Here is a 26,088-nt window from a genome sequence, read left to right on the forward strand (position 1 = left end):
CCAGGCCCCCAGAGAGATGGGAGCTAATACACCATCTCCCCCGGGGGCAGCTCTGGCCCCCAACCTCACCCCGCCGGCCTCTGCTGAGGGAGCAAGCTGAGTAGGACAGGTGTGTCCACCGACCCGGGGCGCAGAGAACGCCCACAGGACAGGTCGCGAGGGAGAAGGAAGCAAATTGACTGGCTGGACCCAGGCAGCACCCACTCTGCGGCCACAGCCCCCCACCGCACCGCGCCCGCCTCCGGGGGTTGGACTGACAGGAAACGTGTGTCCTGCGACCCGGGGCAGCAGAGGCCCGGCCCAGGCCAGGCTGCTAGGGAGATGGGAGCTAACCTACCAGCTCGCCAGGGGCAGCACCCCCCCCGCCACTGCACCGCGCCCGCCTCCCAGGAGCAACCTGACCTGGAGTGGGGTGTCAGGTGAATCTTGGGCGGGAGAGGCTGCTCTCAGGCCAGGTCAGGAGAGAGAAGAAATGGACCCGCCAGCTAGGGCAGCCCCCCTCCACCCACCGCCGCTGCCCCGTGACCGGGCTGGGCCCGCTTCCCGGAAGCAAGCTGACCTGCTTCTTGGGCAGCAGAGGACGCCCCCAGAATTGGCCCCGGGGAAGAGGGGAGCAAACTGACTGGCTCCCCTGCGGCAGGCCCTCTACCCCGGCATCCCTCCCCCAGCAGGCTAAGTGGGACAGGTGTGTCCGGCAACCTAGGGCAGCAGAGGCTGCTCTCAGACCAGGCCGCTGGGAAGATGGGAACCAATCTACCATCTCCCCAAGGCAGCCCCCTCCCCCCGCAGCCGCCACCGCTCCCGTCCCCTGACCTCACGGTGGCCTCCTCTGGGGAGCAGGCTGACCTGGAGACGGGCATCTGGCGAACTTGGGGCAAAAGGGGCTGCCCCCAGGACAGACCGCGGGGGAGATGGGAGCAAATGGACCGGCTTCCCCGCTACAGGCTCCCTACCCACGCCGCCCCAGCACCCTGACCGCCCCGCCCCCCGCACGCAGTAGGCAAAGTGGGACAGGTATGTCCCAGGACCTAGCGCAGCAGATGCCACGCTCAGACCAGGCGGCGCAGAAATGAGAGCTAATCCACAAGCTCCCCCGGGGCAGCGTCCCTCCCCCCGCAGCCGCCACCTTACCTGGCCCCTGACCACACCGCGCCCGCCTCCCAGGAGCAAGCTGACCTGGAGTTGGACATAGGAGAATCTCCGGTGGCCGAGGCCACCCCCAAGCCAGGGGGCGGGGAAGAGAAGTCGACCGGCTTGCCAAGGCAGCCCCCTTCTCCCCGCCGCCGCCACTCCAAACGCACCGCGCCAGCTCCCGGGGTCAGGCTGGCAGGGACACGTGTGTCCCGCCACCTGGGACAACAGAGGCTGCCCCCCAGGCCAAGCCGCGGGACAGACGGGAGCAAATGGACCTGCTTCCCCTCTGCAGACCCCCTACCACCGCCGCCGCCCCGCCGTCCCCGCACCCTGACCGCACCGTGCCCGCCTCGCTGGGACAGGCTGACCCGGAGTCGGGCCTCTGGCGAATTAGGCAGCAGAGGTCGCCCCCAGGCCAGGCCGCGGGGGAGAGGGCAGTAAACTGCCCGGCTCGCCTGGGGCAGCTGCCACCGCCGCCGCTGCCGCTCAGGGTCCTTCTCCTCCTGCCGCCGCCGCCGCTCGGGGTCAACGCCGGCTCGGGACGCAGGAGGACAGCACGGCCGGGGGCGGGACACCTGTACCAGGTCTCCCAGGCACACAAGCCCAGGCTTTACTCTCACAGGTGACCCTGAGGGAGGAGAGACGCACAGCCTCTCACCGCGCCACAGCCTTTCGCACCGTGTTGACACGTCAGCCGTACCCAAGGTCTCATCCCTGCAAAGCTCACAGCTCCAGCACAGAAACGGAAACCAGCAAGGGAGTCTTTATACCTTCAGGCAGAAAACAGCAAAGAGGATCCAGGCCATGCTGTAAATGTCACATTAAATACACGCTTCATTCTAAACCAATCTGTAAAACATTCAGCCTCACTTTTAGATCCGGACACAGACTGCAGGAGGGACGTCTCCATTTGGACTAAACTTGCACACAGTAAACTGTCATTTACTGCTGGGGAGAGCACATGGTGCAGTCCACAAATACCTCACTAAATGACAAATGCACCTCTCTGATCCAACGATCCTCTGCCAGTATCTTCCCACAGGGGCACACGGGCACAACGACCACTGCGCGAGGTTCTCAGACTTACGAGGCGACAATTTTTATCACAGAAAAGGCTGCAAACGTCAGCGGGAAACTGATGTAAAACATCATGACGCAGGCCCTGGTACACCACCCCATGGCACCCTCCGTAGTGTAAAAAATGAAAGGAGAAAACTCTACACTGATCTGGAAAGATGTCCGAGAAAACGTTGCTTAGTGAAAAAACAAGATACAGAGCAACGTGTATCAGACAGCATATACAGCGTGTCTAAAAGTAAAGGAAAAAGCATACGTACTTATCATATAAGCACGGAATGGCAGCTACCGAAAACACGTGAAGCCAAGCAGAGGGCTGCCCGCGGACAGTTAACCTGGACACGGCGAGGCCACGGGTGATTCCTCACTCTATACTTTTAATCGTCTTTTTCTGTTTTTTCTTATTCTTCCTTTTTTTAAATTAAAGTACAGTTGATTTTCAATGTTGTGTTAGTTTCTGGTGTACAGCACAGTGATTCAGTTATACAAATATTTCTATATATACTTTTCATATTGTTTTTGATTACAGGTTATTACAAGATATTGTAGTTCCCTGTGCTGTACAGTAGGTCCTTTGCTGTTTCTCTATTTTATATAAAGTTGTTTGTATCTGCTAATACTTTTAATCTCCCTGAATATGAACTATGTCAATGTACTATCTACAAACTAAAAAAAAAAAATGTAATGAAATAACAAAAATGCAGTTTAAAAATAGAAATGGGGGGAGGGCACAGCTCAAGTGGTAGAGCACATGCTTAGATGCACAAGGTCCTGGGTTCAATCCCCAGTACCTCCTTCAAAAAAAAAGTAAACTTAATTACCTCCCCCACAAATTAATTAATTAATTAATTTAAAAAAATTGTGGAAAAACTGTTCTTTTAAAATCTTGAGTTTTCCTGTCCCTGGACATGGCATATAGGTCACTACTTATTCAAGCACTGGGTTTTTTTGTCCTTTAATAAAGTATTTTATGTAAGTATATAAAAATTACACATATTTCACAAAACCTAGTGTACAGGTATATTTTTCCCATTCAAAAATGAAAACTTCACAGAAATACATGTTGGTAAATATTTAAGGTCTGTTAAAGAAGGCAGCGTGTGGCTAACCATTCTGATGACACGATTTGCTACCTCACGTCTGAGGTAAACCTATTCCCTGACACTGACATTACCTGCTATCCCCATATTCTATTTCTCAAGACAGTAACAAAACTTTAAAAAATATATCCACAGAATTAATGGGAATACAAATAATTCTTAACTTTACCATTTTCTTCATCTTATAAAAACCTGGGCTTTTTCCTTTGAACTTTTGTGAAAATTCCCAAACTCTGACCCCTTTTGTTCCTTCCTCATTTACTGTTAAACCTGAAAGTACAGTCTCCTCTGACCGCAGGGTGGCCCCGGGCAGGGCTGAGCAGCAGCGCCCCTGATCTCAGCCACGCCGCAGCCACAGCAGCCACACTGCCCGCCCCTCGGGTACCTGCCAGGCCAGCACTTCAAGTGCAACCTGGAATGATGCAAAGTTATTCAAAGCTGCAGTCTTTTCCTGAGCTCAACTGGGCATTCTCTGTAGGCTCTTCTCTTTTCCTCCTTCTTTTTGCTTTAGCAGCTCTTGTAAACTGAAGGCTTCCGGTCTGATCTGAGAAATACTCCCACCCACACCATCTAGTCTCCCCTCTCCAAACAGCACGAGAACTGAAGTAGTTCACAGTCCACCTGCAACAGCCACAGAGGCAACTGGAGGGTGGTGACGGGCTCGGGAATGACCTCGGGCACCAGCTCAGGTCTCAGCGTCCCCTACCACCCAGCGAGGAGCACCACGGCAATGGCTGATGGGTACACCCCCGACCTGGAGCTTTGTGGGGGGCTCTGGCCCCCTTGTCAGCACTGCAGGGCTACAGGGGAAGAGCATAAAGAATTCTGGAGGGCAAAACTGGCTTCCTCCTCAGAAGAAGTTCAACTTCTCTCCAAGAAGTCACATAGCAGGGCTAACACCTTTATACTATACTTTCAGGAAGGTCAGCACAGAACACGGCAGGACTCACAGGCTTTCCCAACCTGCATTTAACCAAGAATACAATCTCAGTGATTTTTTCACTTTAAACTAGGTATTACAAGTTAATATTGTAAATCCAAATCCAAAAACTGAAAAAGCAAAACCCTGTGAATCTGATACGAAACAGACCAAAGATGATGGAATTTTTAATAACTTGCATTCAAATGAGCCAACTTTATTAAATACAAGAATGTATTTAGCTGAATGCCCGACACTCACTAAGGGCTTATATCACGTGCTATTATGAATACTGTCACCTTTACAAGATTTATTTTTCTGAGCCAGAAGAGAAAGAATCGGACTCCAATCTCTGAGAACAATGCCAAATCAAAAGATATGACTACATTCAGCGGGGAGGCAACCCAGAGAAGTGTGAATTCCTTTCCTAAAGAACAGAAGACTTGAAGGTACATAAAGCAGACCACTCGCCCCACAAGCCCAGCCAATCACATGGCACAGCTTCCCTTTCTTCCAGAAACCCACTGCACACGCACGCCCACCCAGCCAGGTGCCGGTGCTGACAGACACACACAGGCGCAGGCAGGTGCACACGCACGCGTTCCTTCAGGAGGGTACCTTTTGCGATCGTCAGGTCTCTTCGGAGGGCAAACCCCACCAGTCTGAGACTCCCTGGACGTTATGAAAGCCATTGTAGCTGGTCTCGTTGATCAGGTTTTCTAAGTCATCCACCGTCATGTTGTCCTGCATCAGGACAGCCAGGGGAGGGTCGCTCCTTCGTGGTCTTGTGACATCAGCGGCCAGCGGGGTGGGTGTGAACTCCTTCTTCGCATCCAAGAAAGGGTATCCATTTAGCCAGATGTGAGCTTCCTAAATGCCTTCCCTCCCAAAGGCATCTCCAACCCATTTACTGGTCATCACTGCAGCCATAAGGGGAACGATGCACTCCAAGCCTCCAGTGAGCACGAAGACAGTCATCGCCAGGGAGACCGTCATCCTGGTCACGCCGCCTGAAAGGAGCAAGCATCGCTGGTCAGGGGGACAGGACCCGGCAGGAGAACTCCTGTAACAGGCGGTCAAACACAAACGGTAAACAGGACTTAGTGACAAGGAGCATCATTATTTTAACAAGATCTACAGGAACACAAGTCTTCTTGGTTCAAACACAGAGACTATGAAAATAACATTTCAAAACCGGTTAACTTCATGAAGTAAAAAATATCACAGCTGACCAACTAACAGTTTGCCACTTTGGTTTACTGCGGTAACAAGGACATAATTTCTCCCCACGAAGTCTTCTTGTTAGTTTTTAAGGAGTTTGCTGAAGCACATCATAGCTCATTTGTTTACTAACAATTTACAAATTAAACTCAAGTGGGCAGAATATTAAATTAATACAGTTCTTTCCTCTAAATCTTTTCAAAATTAGTAAAATATTCTGACGTGTGATTTATGTTAACAGTATAATATCCTTCCATTAGAAAACGCATCTGAACTATTCAAATTATCCACCCAAACCACCGCTCTGAGCTGCCACCTCCAGGCTGAGGCCTCCCTGACCCACATCTCTCCCCCTCCTGCTGAGTGTCCCGTGTCTCCACCCGTCACATCCTACGTGCTTGACTCATTTTCCAACTGTAGAAAGACGCTGGAAGACCCACTATCGCACAAACTATCCCACACTTAAAATCAAACCCTCTTCCCCCCAAGAGAGCTCCCCACAACTCGCTGACCCCAACGCTGGGCCCCACCTTCCTCCCGACAGCCTCATGGCCACGCCTGGTTCACCCGCTTGCTGTACCCAAAGTCCAGACTCTCACAAGTCCTACCTGACTTGCTCTGTAAAGGATCTACCTGGGGTCCCTTCCTCACCATTACTGACCCAGCATAGACGCTCAAGACTCTGCTCCTTGACTTAGTGCTCTTTGATCTCACCTCCCTGACAGCAGGCCCCACTGCCTTCCACCCACTTCACAAGCTGCCTTCCCACGTGACTCATTCCCAAGTGCTGCCCTCACCCCGCGGCTCCTTTGCTCAGAAACCTATCAGGGCTTGTCAGCTTACACTGCAGGAAGGTTGAACTCTTCTTCCCCGTTTCTAACCCAAACACAGAAGGGAGAAAGAACCTATGGGGCGTTACACACCTACGCCACACCAGGGATGCCCAGGCCCCTTTACAAAGGCTTTTGACCTAACCAACCACTCACTTTACCGGGAACTGCTCGCACAGCTTTGTTTGCGTGTTATCTTCTATGATCCTCGAAAACAATTGTAGGAGTGGTTGTTATTTGCAGTTTAAAGATAAGGAAATAAAAATCAACAAGTAAAAGACCCTTCCCAAAGTCATGGCACTAAAAATGACAAAGCCACAACAATCCTGCCACAGATCTGACTGACAGCAGACACAACTCGTCCTGAACCCGGCTCCATCTCCCCAGTCCGACTCTCTCTCCCCAGTGTCCAACGCGCAGTCTCTACTTCAACACCCTGTTTCTTCAAAGCTCCACGAACACTAAGCATACTCCTACCCGGTCCCTTCACTTCACGTCACCACCCTCTTTAACAAAGCCATCTCTCTCAGTTCTACTGATCCCTAGAAGAAAGCACACGTCCCAGCCGCCCTGAGCTCTCTCCCTCTAGGTCCCCGCCGAGGTCACGGGCATTCCCAGCTGTCCCTGGTCCTCCGCACTGCTCATACTGTGGAGCCAGCGCTGGTCTCCGCAGCACGCCGCTCGCGGAGGGTGGGCCCACCTCTGCATCACTCAGCACAGTGCCCCGCACAGAAACGGATGAGCATCTGCTCCTCTGGACAAAAAGGCTCTCCCGTTGCTTTCACTGCATTTTACACTTACAAGATCAGTAACTTCTTTACCCAACTTTGAGCCACTGAACAAAACTAAGTCAAAATACCAACTGTAATTAAATACTATAACCGAAGTTTAGCTGACATTTTAAATATAAAAATAACAATTTTTCACGTCCACAAGGACAAGAAACAGACTCTTAAGAAGGTAATGCAGATACTTGGCTTTTCTTGGCTCACAGTGACTCACCACAGAGTCAAGGAAAGGTGCTCTGAAGCTCTGCTGGAACGTAGGTGAGCCAAGGTCCTCGACAAGGAGAAAGAAAAACCTCCCTGGACAGGAGTCAAATGAAGCCTATGTGGTACTGAGACGTCATCTGTCTTGAAGCATCACATGATGTTAAAAAGGTACTAACTATTAGATTTCCACAGTGGCAAGTGTTCAAAGACAGGTAGGATGATGCCACCCACGTGTGTCCGCACCCCCATCCCTTAGATGGGGCCTCCACCTTGATTACAGCCGAGCACACAGACCCCTGACTCACCTAAGCACGCGGCGGCACCCAGCACGGAGTACAGGCCGGGGGTGATGCAGTCGGCCCCGACCTCGCACCGCTTCTGGAAGATGAACCAGTCATGCTGGTAGTGGGCCAGCTGCTCTACCGTGATGCCCACCGTGCAGCCAGCGATGGCACCGACGGCCATGCTGAGGATGAACAGGCCCAACAGCACCTGCGAGGGAGACCCCGGTGAGCCTGGTGCTCAGGGCAAGCTCCCAGCACAGGGAAAGCACTGTGGCCCTGCGCCTACCGGCCCTGGACAGTCCCACACACCCACATACCAAGTAACAAGCCGCATTCTCAGGCACAGAGAGAAGGGACTCCAGGGTTCCTCATCCTCCAGCTCAGGTTTCTGAACGCCTACCCCTCGTATAAACACACACACACACACACACACACACACACACACACACACACACGTGAAGTGATCAGAAGGACAAGAGCTGTTCTTGGTCCAACCCGGTAGGGGGACGAGCTTGAGTGCAGACTGTGGCTGGGAGGCAAGGCCAGCACAGAGGGCACACTGACCAGCGCAGGTCACCACAAGGACACCCAAACAGAAGGGCTCAAAACCTGCGTCTCCCTCTCCCACAGGAAGGCCCTGCAGCCCCGTGGGGCCAGGGAAGCCGGGTTACAGGGTCCACACACTGCGCCCGCATGGCTGAGCGCTCTACCTGGAGTCGCTCAGTCGAACAAATTTCAAGGTGTTTCTATTATTTAACCTTTATGACCAGGGGACTAAGACAGAAGACAATGGAAGAGAGCATCCGTACTTCAAAAACTGACATGGCTCAGGCTGGCTGAAATGAAGCTGTGACCCACCCAGCTACACCATGGACGACCGGTCCTGAGTGATTGGCAAGGGGCACATGAATCACAGGTGCAGCCATTTAGAGACTGGGGGCCGCTGCCATCCCACCCCATTCACATCCTGACAATCGTGCAGGAACTGCACTGACCAGCAAGTCATTAACTAACAACTGCAGCTGCGTCCCAGGGCACAGCTGGGCCTCGGAACAGAGCAGAGTGTACAAGGCCCTTGGGCTGCCACCCCACAGTGACACACGGGCAGAGCACGGGCTCCACAGACAGCCACGCCCCAGTCCCCAGGAGTCTGCCGTTTTGCACAGCCCAGAGAAATCCCGGCATCAGCAGCTGACCTTAAACAGGAGACCATCCCGGGTGATGTGGGTGGGCCCAAAGTCATCATAGATGCCTTACACGTGGAAGGATTTAGGACTAGTGTCAGAACACGGAGATTAAACAAAGACTTGATGAGCCACTGCTGGCTCTGAAGATGAAGGAGCGGCCACGAGCCCAGGCCCATGGAAGCTGGAAAACGCAGGATGGCCTCTCCCGCACCTCCTCCAGACACCCTGACTCCAGCCCAGTGAGACCCAGCCCAGGTGCCTGGTCTCCGGATCTAAAACAAACGTGTGAGACTCGTGGTGAGGGACTCTGGCAGCAACAGGAAACACGACCACCAACTCTCTGTCTGCGCCCTGGAAGTTCAGAGTGTGCGTCCGTCCCCTGCCCCCCCGGGCCTTTGTGATGACCCAGACAAGAGGTGTGCTGTGGGGCATCCCTGGCTGCAGTGGGAACAGTCCTCTCCTGACACTCACTCTTGGAGCCCTGAGCTGCCATGGGAGGAATCCACCAACCCCGAGGCCGCCGTGCCAGGAAGACCAGAGACAGTGAGCGGGGGAGACAGTGCAGGAGGAGCCCAGATGGTCCCCCGTCTCCCTAGTGTCTGACCCTGCTTGGTCCAGGCGCCCAACACAGCCTTGTCAGGTGACAGCCACGTGAGGGACCACAAGCAGAGTGTGCCCAGGGAGGCCTCCCTGTACAACCACGCAACACCAAGAGCGCGGTGAGCCATCGATGTCCTTAGTGGAGAGGTTTGGGGTAAGTGGTTACACAGCAAGATAGCATACTCAACAATATATCCAAAAACTCTTTTTTCATTATTTAAAATTAAACCAAACAGATAGCTTTTTCAGTCTACATGTATGAAGCAACCATCTTTAGATAAACATTTCAGTTTGCTCCACAATTACTAGAATATCACCCCCACCAGCAACCACCTTGACCCCAAAGGTGAACACCGTCATTATGATCTCAAATACGAGTGCTAACCCTAACTGCTGTGTAGCTGAATACACCCCGAGGCCAGCGGGCCGGTCTGCAGTGTCATCAACAATTTTACTGGCGTTCATGTCGCTTCTGTAGTCACAGAGAGAGGAGGGCTCCAGGGGCCCGCAGTCCGTGGAAAGCTCCTTGATGAGCTGACTGGTGTTGAGCCGGGTGTATGGCTTGGGGAAGGCTACCACGGCAGTGATGGCCGTGACCACAATGACTTCCAGAACAGGCTACTTCCCAAATCTGGTAGACTTGCGCCGCTGACACCAGGCAACGTTTGCCCGAATTGAAAAGGCTCCCCACAGCCCTCCAAACACCCCGAGGAGGATAAAAGGAAACAGTTCAAAAAGGTACTGTGGCGTGTGGTGCTCCATGTAAAAGAGGACCTGGCAGCTGTTACCACACAGACTGATGGACCTTAAAACAAACGCCGCCACCAAAGCAGCGAAAAATGACCTCCATAAAGTCTTAAGAGGGAAGTAACAGCTAATCTAAAACAGGGCAAAAGGAAAAGAAGAATCAGTGCTGTAATTTTATAAGATATTTCTGATATGTTAAAACTTGAATGGTAAATATCAATGCTCTAAATTTTACTGCAGCTAGAATTTATGTATATTAGATGTTACCGTGGTAAGGAAAATACTATTTTATAGCCATTCTGGCTATCACATCATTACACAAATTCACAATGTCAACTGATGATAAATGTCTGATAATTATTTAAAACACCTAGCTCTGTGTTATTTTCAAAGTGAGTTCCACCCCCAATTCAATCACGGCAGTTAAAAATAAATGTACCATTACTAACTCCTGCTAGCTTATAAAGAAGTATTTAATTTTCCTCTTTGTTATTAAAGCAAAAGGAATACAAACAACCCAGAGAGAAAAGTATATTTTAAGCCATTCCTAAATCACATTTTTTTTCCTTAGTCACATTTTTGTACAAAGTTGTAAAAAGTCTTAAGCACCAATTAGAAAACAAAAGATATTCCACACAAGTGACTAAAATTATTTTCTTAAAATCAGTAACTGCAACAGAAATAATCACACAAGAAAAACTTTAAAAGATGACTTAGAAACCGATTAAAAATTTTAAAATAAAAACAATCCTGTAAGTTAGCCAATAAGGATTGTTTTAAATATTTTCCATTAAGTCAAATTCACTTCTGCCTACTTTTAATTATGTCAACAATGATAAACTTTAAATAAATACTGACACTTATATATCAATAATAGTTTAAAAAACTTCTCTCAAGTAAAGAACATATATATTACTTTTTATGTAAAAATGAGTGAAAAATAACTAAGAAAACAAATCTGAAAACTTAAAAACAAAGTCTGTGTCTATGACACGAGCTGTAACACTGGAAAGTGTGCCACAGGACGTCTGTAACAGTACTACACAGAATTTTAATTGCTGGTTTAATTTACCTCCTCCAGGCTAAAAAGAACTCTGATCCGTGCACCAAAAGCTACAGAAACACCTGCAGCCGAGGCAGCGGACAGCACCTGAAAGAGGACGTGGCCTATTTCACAAGTGCTGACAGACTCACGTGCACCAGGCCACACTCCGCGTGTCACTCAAACTCTCAAAACGCTGCTTCTGAATTTGACTCGCATGTCTCCCTTTTCCCCCCTGACCCAAAGGTAAATACTTCTTTTCATAAGATTATTTTTCCTCCTCTGCTTTAATTGAAAGGTCATTCATGTATTCAATATTCAGTTAAACATCGGTGGGAGATACACCAACGTAAATAAGATGGAAAGAAGAAAAGGCAATGGACGCAGACACATCAAGATGTTTACTTGTGAAGACCGTGGAGAGAGCATAACTGGGGCGGGGAGGGGATATGTTTATTTTTAAAGAGGGTATCAGTTCTTCAGTTTCCAGAGCTAACCACTCCATCGCTAATAATTACTCTACTCCTAACCCTAGTAAAATATACAGGGGACCTGAAACCTCCTGAGTTCCCTACATTATCAGCACCCCAGTCCTCTGAAGAGACCGCTATCTCAAGCACGGAAAAGCCTCACCTGAATGAGGAACCACTGCCACGCCCGGGCACAGTCCCACCACCCAAAAGCCCTCCGAGCCAGTCACAGGAAGAAAGACCCAGCACCCCGGGTCCTGGCTCCAGCTCCCTCATCCACCACGGGCAGCTGCCCACCTCCCACCAGTGGGACGCCAAATACACACAAAAATTCACTGGGCATCTATTTACCATGACTTTTCTAAGAGTCTTTATTCCTATGACTGCTTTACTCCAGTAAATATTTGAGGCTACCAAAGCATTTCATCAAATGGTGAATTTTTACATCTCTGAAAGAGAAACTGGAAATAAATAAAATTAAATTGTAAATGTTAAGAGCATGAACTCCACAGTCAGGCTGCTGTTTGGTAAATTAAAAATGAACGAAGCCTTGTTGGAATTAAATTGCACCTGGCTGGAGAGGGCACACTGGGAGTGCTCCTCTGGGAGAGCCAGGAGAACAAAGGTAACTTAATATTGTTTCTTTCCCTCAGAACTGCAGACAACACATTTAACTGAATCCTCGGATTCTACATTTAACACAATAGAATTTTACAATCAAGCCGACATCCACATACCTATAACTCACACACTTTCAATCCATTTCATAAGTATCTAACAACCATTTAATTTAAAAATGCTAAGTGGGCAGAAGAAGAAAGTGAAATATGAAGCCTAAATGCTTCCAACTAACATGTAAAGTCTAGTCATTTACATACCAAGGCACCAGAATAAAGTTAATGTCATAAACATTACTAATCATCACAGTGTGTGCATTAAAATCTAGACAAATTTAACTTCTATATTTTCTGATAAATTATTTTTTGTGCTTACAATAAATAAATAAAAATTAAAATCTTTTACCCCCAAAATGTCAAGGTACAATAGCAAGTAAAGGAACTGAACCAGGTAGACACATGCCAGAGGGCCGCCTTAGCCACCAACATGCCACGTTAGAGCCAGGACAGTTTTAGGTATGGTTCTGAACACACACACACACACACACACAGAGCTGGTGAAGGAGGAGGAGGGGGCGGGGGTAAACAGTGGGTGAGACTTCTCAGTCTGGGAGAAGCAGGAGCGAACCAGTGGCACACCTCACACTTCAGGGCAGGGGAGGCGTGAGGCAGAGCAGAAGCAAAGGGAAAGACTTCTGTGAAACTCAACTGTGACAAATGGACACCAGCCGTCTGTCTAAAACTTTCCTAAAATACAGGAGCAAATGAGCAGCACTGGGGACGGACTGCAGAAAGATGCTAGATGACTTAAAGAAGAAAAAAGAAGCACAAACAATTCTCAAATTAAACTTTAAACCTGAATACAGAATTTATCCAAGAAGGAAAGAATGAAACATGATCTTTACACTAGGAAATTCTTTGCTGATGTAAGTCTATGTAACAGATATTTATCTGCCAAGACACTTACCTCCCTTTCCTTAGCTTCGTTTGTGCTGTACTTTGGAAAGAGGCAGGAAAAGAGATTTCCGTAGCAAAGGGCAACATGCACCAGGGATCCTTCTTTTCCTAAACTCAAACCTGAGGCCACAGCCAGTACTAACTAACGTGATGGTTTTAATCATTAAAGTCCATTTTCCCAAGTAACCTCTGATAATGAATCCACTCAGGATAGTTGTAATCTACAAAGGAAGGATCAAGGCAGCTTAATTTCCTTTGAGAAACATAAGAACTTAAGTTATTCTCTTGTCTTATTCATCTTGCAAATTCTGGCACAGATGGAACAACTCATAATGCATTTTTCAGAAGCTTGAACAACTACACTGTATAGAACAAATCTGCATGGTACTCTAATCCTCTCCCCAAGCAAGGAGAGAAGGCGACCCTATCTCATGAACAAAACTAAAATGCCAGGCCATGTTAAGGGGATACAGGGTTTAACACAAGGGACATAATTACAGAACCCGGAAAAATTAAATCTGAATATTTCTGTTGTAGAAACATAATATAGTTTGATACATTTTAGACATTCTGTGTCAGAAATAAAGATATTATGCCTTCTCAGAATATTGTAATTATGTGTAATATTTTCCTACATCAAGAAGGATGAGTGACAACTGCTAAATCCTACATGCTATTGCTCCTCATTAAACTTAAAAAAAGACAGTCATAATATAGCCTTAAAAATCACTAAAATTGTTTTTAACAGACATGCACTAGAAAAAGCTAGTAACTTGTTTAAGACAGAAAAATAAAAAGAAGACAAGAAATGAGTTCACATCATAGTTAATCCTAAATACCTTAAGTTACTATCAATAAAAAACAAAATCCAAAATTTTGTACTACTGACCACTATGATCATTTATTTTAAAGTATAAACCAGTTATAAATATTATCTGCCAATTTCAAGGATTATTAACTTATCTAATTAAAAGATAGTTACAAAAAGAGGATGAATGTGTTCAAACTCAGTTCCTAAGAGCAAAATATCAACTCATTCATCAAAGAACTTTAGGCTGCAAGGTATTTTGCAGGTTCTTGGTGTTTAACTGAGTCTCTTGGGATATTTATATAGTCATATGCTGAATTAGTGGTGACAAAAAAAAATCAACCTCCACAGAAATGGGGAAGAATTTCTTTCAGCAATGTCTACCATCAGCTTACATTTTTAAAATTTTCTTTTTCATATTCCAGACAAATCACTCCCCAAGAAAAGCCACTACCTTTTACCCCACAGGCAAGAAGCAAGTGTCACAATTACTCAATGTTAATGACACTGAACATTGCACAGCTTACCCCTGGAATCCCAGAGCCTCAGGCATACGGAGCAAACACCTTTACCAGGGAGACGGTGAGGAAGGTGAAACTCAAGGCCCAGAAGACATACATTATGTAGTTCATGATATACGAACCAGGACCCTGGAGAGCAACACGATGAACTTCATGGACTGGCACCGCTCACACAAGCACCTGCCACCTAAGCAGCTCGGGTAAAACCTGTGAAAGGCTCCCGGTCACTCCCACGATAATGAAAGCTTTATTAGAACGAAATAGTTACGTGGAATCCAAAAACATATTTGTTATCATACCAAGGAAACAATCTACTTAATATTTCTCTTAGCTTTTTCCTGATTCCTAAAGCCTTGTTGCCAAGACTCTCACCTCACTTCAATCCCTACCCACCCACAAACCACTGTCCAGATACTGTCACTCTCAGCCTTCGTGTTGCTGCAGTTCTGCTGAAGATGGAGTGGGAAACAGCAACTGCCCATCTCACCAGCAGGAGGTACATTCTTTTTGGCTCTAAAATTCAGCTGTGAGAAAATTTTAAACACATATCCATATCAGATCATACAACTATATTTATATTATATAATATTCTAGCCTCAAATTGTTCTTCCCTATAGAACATCAACAGTAGGAAGACAGCCATCTAAATACTGCAGTGCCACGAAGACAAACCCAGGGGTTTCTGCCAGGTATCTCCAGCTAGGAGGCTACATTAACTAAAACTTCTGGTAATTCACACTTCCCGAACAACCATGATGCAGTACATGACCCAGCTGCAATGAGCTGACTCCACGTGGACTTTCTGTGAGTGCACGGAACCCTCCCGCACATCTTTTCCACGACAGGAAATACATCTTATACCATAACGCAGCAGACCTGGGAGCGCGCGGTTAGCTAGCAGGCGCTTCTGGGAGCACATGCACGTATTTCACTTGCTGCCCTGTACTCGCATATTTTCCGTTCTATCCCAACACACGTCTTCCTCTTTATTCTGTAGTGCAGCCGCAGGCATCTCACACGTGATGAATTCTGTAACTGCGTGCACTGGGGACTCACTTCCCTGTGTCAATGACCAATGCACTTGGAGCCAGAGCGCGCCTCACCTCCGCCTGGCCGATGCCCAGCTCGGCCCACGCCGCCCACTGCAGACACCTGCCCCTCTCCTTGAATGCCGTCTCGTTGGACCCCCAGCAGCACTGCTTGTGGCTGTACCACGGCACGCTGAGGCACACGCTCTCCTTGAGGTGGGTCATCCAGTCAGCAGCGATGCCTATCAGCCCAGCCAGCGCCCCTGGGGAGAGGGGGCGGACGCAGGGGTCAGGCCCTTTGCAGGGAGTCAAGAACGACCAGGTTAAAGGGGTCCAAGAAAGCTGGGGGCCCCCTATGAATAAAGGGCTGTGAAGGGAACACTACAAATTTAAGAATTCCTAATCTTTGTTATAAATAAGTTTATTTATATATTACTTTGTTAAAACTGTAAATAACTCATCTTTAAAATTGTTATTTCTTTGTTTGAAATTAAAACCAATTACATCATTCAAATTCATGGTTATTTTAAACCGGTGTCTGAAAGATACTAAAACATCTTCCAAAGACAGCCACCTGGCAGGAAGGTCTCAACTCTGCTGGTGAAGTCAGAGTTTTTACTAGTGTGTTTCAGAAACCCAATACACAGATTGACAGATGATGTCAGTCTCATGAAAACGTAATGTCCATTAGAAATAACTCGTGGAACTCACGGCAGTAATGCCTTATTGTGACAGATGATCAGTTTTCTTCTTCTAACAGAAAGCCAAATATACCAAGATCATTTTACGAACAATACAAGAATACACAGATCTGTGGTCAAAATCTAGGTCCTTCTCATGTGAAAAGACCAATGGGTCAGACAGGTGGTGGCCATCACGACCCCAGTGCTTCTCTACTCGCCGCAAAGATTTCACTTCCCTTGAGTTCTTCTGCACGTCATCTCCTCTGGTGGAGCTGAAGGTCATGAACACTGTCAAAGCTTCAAGTGTGTTTTCAGACCTTCACCTGCCATCACGTCCCCCACAAAGAGCCTTGGCCGGCGCTCTGCAGCTCGGAGGTCAGAGCATGGGTCCCTCCAGCCCCACGACCTCAGTCTGGTCACGCACCCTCTTCGTGCTCAGTCCCCTTGCTGCCAGACTGAGCCCAGGGGACCGCCATGAGTTTTACATGCACGGAGAGCTCTGGAGCACTGCGTGAGGCCTGGGAAGCACCCAGCATGCACTAGCTATTTATTATGCTGTTCACACTGAAGGTACTTTGCACTGATCATCTGGTCCAAATCACTGACCTTACAGGTAAAGAAACAGCGAGAAAGAGCAACCGAGCTGGCCGGACACGAAAGGGACGTGGCCAAGACTGGGAGTCTGGAGCCTCCTGCCTCTTAGGCTTATGTTTAAGAAGGTGTGATGAAGAAACAAAACACATGCTTTTAAAAATCCACAAGTACTTGAAAAAACTGCAGTTAGGAAGGGAGAACTACTTACTGTCCTGTTAAACAAAAAAGAATTGCATTAAAAACTTCCTTTACCTGATGCCAGCCAGCCCTGTTAGTGTCACCACGAGCCACCCTGACCACGCGTCACACAAGCTCTTCATTATCTCCCACGCTCATTCTTTCTTTTTGCTGTTGATCTGAAATTGGAAATGTTTACGTTTCATTTTTCAGACTATGAATAGAAGCCACAATTCTAGAATCTAACAACCATCTCAGTTACTACACATGTTACAGCACTTTCTAAACTAAACAATGGGACAGGAGAGTCTGGGGCAGAATCAGTGTCAAACAGCTGCTACACCTGCAAACGAGACAAGCACCCACCCAGAGATCTGCATCTGTAGCAAGAACCTCAGAACTCGAGAGCGAGGGGGTCCACAAACCACATCAAGTCTCCTGGTAGGAAGAGCTGAGTCCAGGTTTGGTGCAGGAACCAGGCAGGTTGAGTCTTCCCCAGAATATATCAAAGTCCACTAAGCCATGTCAAAGGACACGGCACCAACCCAAACAAGCTTCCCGCAGTCAAAGCTGGAACACTGTGGGCATCACGAAGGACAAGCTGTGCTGCGTACCCCGCCTCAAATGTGTTCAAGCGCACGAGTGCTTGAAGACGCAGAAACAAGACCCTGCCGCGCCCGCCTGGTGGCTGCTTGGGAGCCGCGTGGTTTCACACTTCCTCCCTCCTTCCTGTACAATTCAAACCTGAGGGTACCCCACTATCGGGTGAGGGAAAGGCTCTCTCTATGGAAATAGTCAAGCTAGTAAATAAAATAGGAATAGAATTAGATTACAGCATTGCTCAAGATACTGAAATAAATATTTGAAATGATACAATGTTGACCTGCCTCCAAGTAACCTGGGGTAGAAGGACTACAGGATAGGCAGGAACAAGCACTGAGACAGTTTTTTCTTTTAATTCGACGTTTTAAGAACAACAGTAAGAACAGTTCCATGTAGAACTTCCCAGCTTCCCAAGGGTTTAGGCTTATACAAGCACACATTAAAGTGCTGAAAATGGTATCTGACCTCCCTAGGGAGAGAGATGACGGATGTGAAGAGCTGGGACGTTCACTGACTGCTTCACGTATGGTGACGTTACTTGCAGTGTTTTCCAGGGCCGTGGACTACTTACACAATCAGAGAAAAAAGCAACATGCTGTGGTTTCTTTTAGTTTCAATTTTCACTAAAATTTTCTGAACACGGTGTCTTACGGATCCTCTGCCACCCTCACTTTAGAACACAGTCAGATCCTCCCTGATGTTCCCATGACTCTCAAGTTTCATCCTTCCAAGAACAAATGCGCTCACCTACCAATCACACAAGACACGGGGCGTGCGGTGTCTGATTCAGGCACGCTGGGCTGACAGTGGCTCCCATGGCTACAAAATCATCCACCAAAGTTCAAGGGACTTTAATGTAACAGAAGACAAAAAGTTCCCTGATTCAGTCTCACATCACACACTGCAACTAATCTTTAAGAAACTACCACCTGTCAGCGTGGTGCAGGGTCAGAAGAGAATATCCACAAAGATCTGAAAAGGTTTTTAAAACACTCACGGCTTTTCTAACCACACGTTGTGTGAGGCTGGATTCTCTTCATAGACGAGAACCCAGCAGTTTTAAATAAACCAGATGATAATGAATGAGATTATAAAAATGTAACACAATGTTATTCCCTCATTAAATATTCTGTATTTTGGAAAATGTAGTTATTTTCATAAAACTTTTTTTAATAATTTCATTCTCTTTATATAGTATTATTGGGGGGAATTAGTTTATCATTTATTTTTAATGGTGATGCCGAGAACTGAACCCAGGACCTTGTGCATGCTAAGCACACACTCTGCTTCTGAGCTATACCCTCCCTCCTCATAAAAATGTTTATTATGCTAAAATGTAATGGGTTTGTCAGTTATTTTTTAAATGAATTAATATTCTTTTACATTTCTCAGTTTTAGTATCTAATATGGTAAATACATATTAATATAACCACATAAACAAAAGCTCAGGCATCCTCAACAATCGTCTAGAGTTTCAAGAGGACCTGAGATGAGAAGGTTTGAGAACTACTGGTCTTAGAACACTGACTGCATGTATTACGTCCCATTTTCAGTTATACCTATTTAAAATGTTTCCAGAAAAGGTAAATATTGACTGCTGAATCTCAGAAGCAGTACCTTTTGTAAACAATATAATCTAATTTCAATTTCAGGTTTCATACACGTGTACATTAATAAGAAAGGTTATGACTAATATACACAAGTAGTTATTTACAAGTAAATTTCAGAGCTTAAATTTGTAAACAGTCTTTTGGAATTTGGAATTTTATTTTCAAGAATTTTTTTCCCCTTTCAAAATTTGTTTTTGTAAGCCTCCATCAACAACAAAACACAACACCTAAGTTGTAGTTTTTAGTGAAAGCTACTCTTCTTTTGATTAGTGATTCACTACGACATTCAACTTGCCCTACAAAGGACTTAATTTGAGACATACTCAGAATTTAAAACCACGGAAGCAGGTTAGAGGAAGCAAACCCCACGCCACAAAAGCCTCCTTCTCTAACAGCTGGAACCACGGCCGCAGCCTCCACGCTGCTCCAAGCCAAGCACTATGCTGACCTCCAGGTTGGACCTTGGCCTGATCCTCCCCCAGCTCACATGCCATGGTTCCCCTCCCTCCCTATTTTGTCTCATGACACTTCAATTCTAAGCTACTTCAAATCCTTTCCAGAAAGACAGGGGATATTAAAAAAAAAAAACTTCTAAAAAAAAGTCACATAGAGAAAAAAAGTATTATTTATAAAACAAAGAAATTTACTTACATCTACTTATAATGTGTAACAAATTTTGGCAAGCTGAGGTCACTGGCAGAAAGTCATTATGAAATGATCTAATTATGCACTGTACTTTAAAAGCTCCTGGAAACGCTCACCTGCTGTGCCTCTCTCGGCCCTTACACTTCTCCCACACCCAGTCGATGGTGTGGAAGTCATGATACGTGCAGACACCCGGGATCGGCTCATCCAAGAGGTCCAGCAAGTGCGTGGAGCCACTGATGCTGCCTCCGTTGGTCACGGTGTAATGAGTCCCTACGGAGCAAAATAGGAACAAGGAGCCTGTTTTATGAGAGACAATGGTGAACTGTGCAACCTTCTTAGCAGCTCATTAGTGATTCATAAAGAAACAGTATCACTTGAAATAACTGCAATAAAGTAGAGGAAGGAAAGCATTAAGAAAATGGAAATAAAGCAGAAAGACTATGGCCTATCCTTTCAAACTCTTGCTGGAGAATCAAACACACCTGCCTAACAGTCATTGTAAGCTCTGGGGGCTGGAACTCTGCTGAACTTACTATTTGCTATTGATTATGGCACAGACTCTGCAAAGTTAGTTAGATAGTGACTTACAGAAGATTGACAAATCGAAAGTTATGACTGTCATCTGGTAGAATGTAAATGATTTCTGTCTAGTAGAAAAGAAAATCCCCAGCTGCAGTGCTGGTTCTGCTGTTTAACTCCGACCTGTAACAAAGTTCTTCCTCCCATGCACTACCAGTGTCCGGGAGCCTCACGCATCCTCCTCTGAATCAGCTCCTCATCCAGCTGGTCCCCTCACCAGAGTTACAAAAATCTTTGACAAGTGTCCACTATATACCTTATAAGAGTGTAACAGACTTGAAGCTACAAGGAAGGAGACTGAAAGACAATTCACAATAAAGAAATGAAAATGGCTCTTAAACTTGGAAAGATGGTCAATCTAACACAAAAAAATGAAATAGAGAGAGGGGAGGGTACAGCCCAGTGGTAGAGTGTGTGCTTAGCATGCACAAGGTCCTGGGTTCAATCCCCAGTACCTCCATTAAAAAATAAACAAACAAACCTAATTATTCTCCCCCCAAAAATAAAATAAAAAGTAGAAGTGCATTAAAAAAAAAAGAAACACAGATCAAATCTATAATTTCATTTTCTTCTATCAGATTAGTAAACATAAAAACAGTTGGCTAGTGCACTGAGTTGGCAAAGTTATGCAGAAAAGGGCCCCTGCCACAAAAATCATTAGTTCCAATATAAAATGGTATAACCTCTTTGGGAAGGCAAAGCTACACAGATGCCCTCCAACCCAGCAAGCACACCTCCAGAATTTTTCAGCACTTAAACCTGCATAAATCTATAAATTATGCACAGGGGCAGGACACCTTCCCAGTGCTCTAGAAAGCAAGCACAATGAAGGCTAAAGCACTTTTGATCTGAAAGAGCGGTCGGCAAAGGAGCCGGGGCGTAAGCACGTGAGATTTTGGAGGCCGTACAGTCATAACGACTCAACTCTGCCACAGAAGCACTGAAGAGGTCACGGACAACACATAAATGAACGGATACGGCTGTTTCAATCATCACACTTTATTTACGAAACACGTGAGAGCAAGGTGTGGCTCGACCCCAGACCTGCAGTCTCCACAGCACAAGCCAAAGTCACCTGAAGACACTTATCAAGAACTTTCTACGTAAGTGGCACTTTTCTATATAGTACAGGAGATACAAAGGTAACAAAAATATCATCCCTGAGTTTAAGGTACAAGTTGGGGATTCCAAATTCAAAATATACTTTAAAACCAAGTTCTAACATCAAAGCACTAGAAAGTCAATTTTAGTTGCGTTACCTATGTTTAATTTGTGATAAGGAAATCTTAAGACTGAAGTATCTATAACTAGGTGGGATTAGTCTAAGAAAACTTCTTTAAGAATGTAAATTTTAAGTTGTAATTTGAAACCATCATGCTACGATTTCACAATAATTACAGCTAAATATTTGATGTTAGATATGTTTATACCTATTTCTGAAAAAAGAAACATGTATGTGATATGAATACTGACTGTGAAAGACAGTTTATATTACACCATTAGGAAAGAGTTTGAAGGACAAAAACCAGGCTAGCTAAGAAACATTCACCCTAACCCAAGAGTGAAAATTAGCAAACTTGAGTGTTCCACTGCTAGTGGAAGTAAAGACTGATGCAACCATATGGAAGGACAATTTGGAAATATCTATTAAAATATAAAGTTTCCACTTATAGGAATCAATTCTACAAGTGCACAAAGACTTAAAAGTTTTCACTGAAACTTTATTTGTATACTGCAAAAGTCAAGCCAACAGAAATGTCCCATTCATTGATAATTAAATGAATGATGGACATCTGTGCAATGGAATACAATGCAGCAGTTAAAAAGGATGTAGCCCAACATATGATCTAGGAATCCCACTCCTGGGCTTATATCTAAAGAAAACCCCAATTCAGAAAGATACATGCACCCCAATGTTCACAGCAGCACTGTTCACAACAGTCAAGACATGGAAGCAACCTAAATGTCCACTGATAGATGACTAGATAAAGAAGCTGTGGTGTATATATACACGATGGAATATTACTCAGCCATAAAAAAGAATGAAATAATGCTATTTGCAGCAACATGGATGGACATTATCATACTAAGTGAAGTAAGTCAGACGGAGAAAGACAAGTATCATATGATATCACTTACAAGTGGAATCTAAAAAAAATGACACAAATGAACTTATTCACAAAACAGAAACAGACTGCTACCAACCGCCCAGATTCTAGTCCTACCCACCTAAGTAACTTTGGACAAAGTCGTCTTTAAATATTAAGCATCTATAAGGTATATGTACCTTACAATAAAGATGTATGTATAAGCAAAAAGGCATTTAGAATTTTTCTAAAGCCCTAAAAACTCAGCAAAGCTGGTACATAATTTTTCAAATAGGTGATTTTAGCATAAGTGATTAGATTACATCTTCATATTCTGTGGCAGTAATACAGTCCTCATGCCAAAAATAAACACCTAAAAGTGTGTCATTTAAATGAAAATGTACTAGTTGATACAGAACACAAGGTTGATGGTATACACAAACACTGTAAAAATGAAACCTGTTCTATTTTGTGGCTTCTAAGAGAAGAGCAAAATTCCCAAACTTCTCTTCTACAAGTCTGATGGTTTAAACTGATGTGTGTCGTCTTTTGTTTACCCACAAAGAAACTACCATAAATGCTGAGCCATTCACAAAATGCTCGTGTGGCAAAGCTGGGATCTGGATTTTCCCCTGCCACTATCAGTATTGCCTCGATCAGAGCAGAAGAGGGTCTTGAATCAACTGGGGTAGGTGGAAGGGAGGTTCCCAGAGCCACCGTGCCAATACGGGGACCAATTCTATAACTGTGCAGGCAGAAGTCAACTGAACTGCAATGTAGGCTGCAATCTGTCCTTCCTGATCACTCAGAGAAGCAGTGAGAATAGGAATTAATACAGAAAGGGTTACAATTTTAAACAATGAATGCTGCTTCTGCCCACCTGGTAACCCTTTCCCCATCTTTCTGAAACAAGCCAATTATTTTTTGAAAACTTCTAGCGAACACTGAATGCAGGATGTCAACCAGAGCATCTTCCCCTCCCCAGCTAAGGAAACAGCACGCCACCCAGGGTGCGCTCATCAAACTCCGTCTCCTGGATATGCAAGCCTCGAGTAGAGTGATACAAAGACAGGGGAAGTCTATTAATCTTAAGGACTGAACTTTAAAGGACACAGGACAATTCCCGTTACCTAGATCCCTAGACCTCGGACTGTAAGAGTGAGATCTGAAAGTAGCAGCAACCAAAATTAAGACAAAAACTTTTCTGGAGGTCTGATCGCCAGCTGCCGGCGACCACCCTTCTACTATCTAATGGCTGAAAACAGCATCTAGAAAAGAGTAAAGATCACTTTCTTTCCAGAGTTGCCTGGTAGAGAGATTCTGCGACCTTAGCACACTCTGAGGTCAGAAAGCCCAGAGTCACGTTCCAGCTGCACCGCGTGCCCGGCTGCAGGCGCAGCACAGACCACTCAGTAACCTCTTACAGGCGCCTGGGTCTTCTCGCCTGCTTCCAGAGCGTGGGGCGTGGACCGGAGGTAAAACATCTGTTAATAATGTCGACAAATAGGAGATCAATAAACGCAAGTTATCGCTTCTGCTCAAATATTTTGGCATTTAGAATTTCATCAAGCTGTATTTCATTACTCACATGGTATTAATCTTAACCAAAAGAATAATAATATGACAAAGAGGAGAAAAAAGTGTTTCACAAATTTAAGCTCTGGGTTCGCCTACAACTGCATACTGAGCAAAAATTCTGTAGATTTTTAACAGATAATCAAGCCTGGTATGGACAGAAAAACAAATTTCTAGAATGCATGTTCAGTGACCAATCTTTCCACAAAGTGGACATTCTATAATGTAAATATCACAACAATACCTCACAGTTCAAGCATGACTAACACTAAAACACCTCAGCCAGGAGGGAAAACTGTCCAGTCAATGAGCTGTAACTGGCCTGCAGCCTTCTTGCAAAAATAACTTCATTGATAAGAGGACTTTTTGCCTTGTTTATTTTTTCCCTAGACACAAAACTTTGTAAATTTCATGCATACCCATGTAAACACAGATTTATTGTTTATTAATATCTATAATCTAAACAAAAAGTTTAAAAATTATCTGTAGGAGAATTAAATTTTACGTGATTATTTAAAGAAATATTTTCAACAATGGGTAAATAACAGCCTTTTCAACAAACGATGCTCGGACAATTGGCTCCCTACATGTAGAAGAACGAAGTCAGACTCTACCTACCTCACACCATACATGAAAATTAACTCTACACAGGTCACAGACCTCCATGGAAGGGCTGAGGCTGTAATGCCTAAAAAGAGGAGTAAATCCTTGTGATCCTGGGTGTAGATAAAACAAGCACAGGTGGCAGAAGAACACACATAGTAAACCAGATGACATCAGAATCAAACCAACCTTTCCCACCTAGCGGCCAGGTGCTGTGTTGTGACGATAAAACAGCTAACACGCCCTGAGCGCGCACGGTGTGCTACATGTGGTTCTCAGCACTTCACATGTATTAGCTCATTTAACCCCCGCAAACACCCAGGAGACAGATATTAAGATCTCCATTCTATCAACTACAAAGATGAGACCCAGAGAGTTACGAGACATGCCCAAGGCCACACAGCTAGTAAGCAGTGGAACAGGGATCCAAACTCAAGCACTCTGATTCCAGAGATACTTCTTACCACTACACGCTATACGGCCTAAAATACTGCCTAAAAATAATTCTATGGTTTATCTGCTGGCAGGTTTTAGGACACGTGGACACGCCTCTTTCCAAGCAGGTTAGGAACTGTCAGGTGCTACCTCCTCCCAGGAGGCACGTAGCACTCAGACTATCAGGACAGCCCAGCCGCCATCAGAGCCCCCTCTGCCTCTGGCTCCAGATCGCCTTCTGCTACAACAGCTGTCACCAGCACTGCTCTGGTACCGGCCTCACACCCCGTGCCTCAGCAGAGGTCTAGGACAGAACACGCCCTCTTCCTGTCCTCAGGTAGTTCCAGACTCATCTCTGGCACACGACACCGACCCAAGTGTCCCTCCAGGTATATACTTAGAAACTGATTTTCAGACTCTTTGACTGTGGCCCACAGAGCAAGAAACATTTCCCACTGACACAGTGTACAGATACACACGTGAGTAAAACCAAAGTTTAGCATATTTAATATCTGGCATATATTCTGATATTTCCACTTCCTATTTCCTTCCTTCCTTTCTTTTTTAAAATACTGGTCACAACCAAACATGATGAAACCTGTAATTCGACAAACATAACTACAGAAATACAGACGTTAGTGAAATTACCTGCTTTCCCCATAAATAAAAGCCTTTATATTCCCACCCACTAGTCCTCAACATATATTTGCTGAACTGATCTGAAAAAAAAATACTAAACTGTTACACTTAAAACTGAATGAATCCATTAGTAAATTTCACCATCACACACCTTCAGCAGTCTACGCCTCTTCTCAAAGAGGAACATCCAAACAGTAGTTCTACATGCAAAAGTAGGTATTTATTTGTCTTCTGAGACTGCTACTTGTTACCTCCGGGGTCAATCCCAAAAGATGTGACAGCAGTGATCCCTGCCACTTAAGCTTACAGACAGATGACTAA

At 45.6% G+C, this 26,088-nt stretch overlaps 1 pseudogene; it reads right to left on the bottom strand.

Moving 5' to 3' along the window:
* LOC140691717 (H(+)/Cl(-) exchange transporter 3-like) overlaps nucleotides 1-26,088 on the bottom strand; it is a 41,365-nt pseudogene that overhangs the window by 10,063 nt on the left and 5,214 nt on the right.

This window comes from Vicugna pacos, chromosome 36 (genome assembly GCF_048564905.1).
Source record: "Vicugna pacos chromosome 36, VicPac4, whole genome shotgun sequence".
Lineage (NCBI taxonomy): Eukaryota > Metazoa > Chordata > Mammalia > Artiodactyla > Camelidae > Vicugna > Vicugna pacos.